The following is a 2,984-nucleotide window of genomic DNA, read 5'->3' on the forward strand; positions in this document are numbered from 1 at the left end:
CAGCAAGCGGGACTGGCCTAGGGGATTTTATAGGGGTTTTAATTACTTTTAAATTTGACATTTTCAAATATTTCATTTTAATCAAATTTTAACTAGGTGTAATTTGTTAGCTTTTTATCATTTGTCAGCCGCCCTGAGTCCGAAAGGAGAAGGGCGGGATATAAATACAATTAATAAAATAAATAAATAAAATAAATAATAAAAGAAAAGAGAAGAATAGAATAGAATAGAATATGGAATAGAATAGAATAGAATTCAGAATAGAATGGAATAGAATAGAATATGGAATAGAATATGAAATAGAATAGAATAGAATAGAATAGAATAGAATTCAGAATATAATAGAATAGAATAGGAAGAGAAGAGAAGAGAATATGGAATAGAATATGGAATAGAATATGGAATCGAATAGAATAGAATAGAATTCAGAATAGAATAGAATAGAATAGAATAGAATAGAATAGAATAGAATAGAATAGAATAGAATATAGAATCAAATAGAATAGAATAGAATAGAATAGAATAGAATAGAATAGAATAGAATAGAATAGAATAGAATCTTGGGAGGGGTGAAAACAGCTGAGGGCCCAAGTTGGGAAGAGCCTATATAGCAGTGGTTCTCAACCTGTGGGTCGGGACCCCATTTGGGGTCGATCGACCATTTCATGGGGGTCGCCAAGCAAGGCTGTCTGCCATTTTTTTTGTCCGCCATTTTTTTTTTGTCCGCCATTTTTTTCCCCTTTTCCGGTGGGTGCCTTACCTCCCTTGGGCTGGGCCAGCTGGTGGTCGGCCTGTTCCTTCTCTGCCGCTTGCCAGCTACGCCTCAGCCAGCGCAGGGGGCGGAACCACGCATGTGCGGCACTCCCGGGCAGGGAAAGTCCTCGACTTACGACCGGTTGGGTAGTCTTCAACTTATGACCGGTTTAGTCCTCGACTTACGACAGGTTTAGTTCTCCACGTACGACCGGTTTAGTCCTTGACTTATGACCGGTTGGGGTCACGGCATTAAAAAGGTTGAGAACCACTGCTATATAGGTAGTCCTTGACTTACAATCATTCGCTTAGCGACCATTTTAAGTAGCATGTGACCCTTTCTCACATTTAGCTGCAGCCTCACTCTGCTCACGGGATCAAAATTCAGACACTTGGCAACTGACTCATGGCGGTGGCCGTGTCCTGCAGTCACGTGATCCCCTTTTGCAACCTTCTGACAAGCAACGTCCATGGGGCAGAACCCCGTTAACTGTCTCGCTTAGCAACGGAAATTTTGGACTCAGTTGAAGTCGTAAGTCAAGGACGACCTGTACACCAAAAGCCAAGGGGGGGGAGCCAGATTCACTTAACAACCATGTGAGTAACTGCGGTGATTCACTTAACAACCGCGGGCAGAAAAGTCGTAAAATGAGACAAAACTAACTTCAGTGGGGAAATGTTGGGCTCAACTGTGGTCCTAGGTCAAGGACTGCTGGTAATTATTTGCCTCATCTGGAGGGCTCCCCTGGTGGGGTGGCGAGGCCAGGAAATCTAAAAACTCCCACACCAGAGAGAATGAACAGAAAGCCACTCACTGTCCTACTCAGAGGAAATGAACAAAGCCTCACAGTTACGAAAAGGAAGATATTTTCACCCACTGAATTACTAGCTGGCTTTGTCACTCCACTCTAAATATATCAGTCTGCCACTTAGGACCGTGCCAGTTAGCACTACAGCCAGTCCTTGACTTACAACAATTCATTTAGTGACTGTTCAAAGTTACAACATGACTGAAAAAAAGTGATTTACGACCCTTTTTCACTAATAATAATAATAATAATAATAATAATAATAATAATAATAATAGACAAACTCTACCTACCAAGGCAAATAGGTGACATTGATAGACTCTATCTACCAAGGCAAATAGGTGGGCGTGGAATGCTGCAAGTACATCAAATGGTTGAAGAAGAAAAAATGGCTTTGGAAGAATATCTGAAGGACAGTGATGAAGATGCACTGAAATTAGTATATCAGGAAGGCTTACTGACTACTGGAGAGACCAAACTGGCCTATAAGAAAGAGCAAATGAAGAACAGAATAGAGGCATGGGAAGACAAAGCACTACATGGCCAGTACATTAAAAAAAATAGCTGGGAAAGCAGATAATAACAAGACCTGGCAATGGCTAAGAGCAGGAAAATTGAAGGAAGAGACCGAGGGACTAATTCTGGCTACACAAGACCAAGCCTTAAGGACAAATGCATATATAAAGTCAAAATTGAGAAGACAGCAACAGACAGTAAGTGCCGCCTATGCAAAGAAGCTGAAGAAACAGGGGACCACCTGGTAAGCTGCTGCAAGAAGATCGCACAGACTGACTACAAGCAGCGGCATGACAAAGTAGCAACAATGGTGCATTGGAAGATCTGCAAGAAATATCATTTGCCTGTAAGCAACAACTGGTGGGATCATAAAATAGAGAAAGTCATAGAAAATGATAAAATTAAACTGCTCTGGGACTTCAGAATTCAAACAGACAAGCACCTGCCACATAACACCCCGGACTTAACAATTGTCGATAAGAAAGACAAAAAAGTCTGGATAGTGGACGTGGCAGTGCCTGGAGACAGCAGAATAGACGAGAAAGAACTGGAGAAGATAACAAAATACAAAGACCTACAAATAGAAATAGAAAGACTGTGGCAAAAGCAAGCAAGGGTAGTACCAATAGTAATAGGTGCCTTGGGTGCCATCCCAAAACAACTGGAGCACCATTTGAACACCATTGACATTGACAAATTTGCCATTAATCAATTGCAAAAGGCGGCCTTACTAGGAACTGCTTCCATCCTGCGACGAGATCTGTAATACCATCAAACATCCACATCTGCCTATCCCAGGTCCTTGGGGAGGACTCGATAGGTAGACAAAAATGCCAAATCCAGTCTGAACATCTGGCTGACTGTGCGATTAATAATAATAATAATAATAATAATAATAATAATAAT

This window comes from Protobothrops mucrosquamatus, unplaced genomic scaffold (genome assembly GCF_001527695.2).
Source record: "Protobothrops mucrosquamatus isolate PMUCROS unplaced genomic scaffold, P.Mucros_1.0 scaffold4052, whole genome shotgun sequence".
Lineage (NCBI taxonomy): Eukaryota > Metazoa > Chordata > Lepidosauria > Squamata > Viperidae > Protobothrops > Protobothrops mucrosquamatus.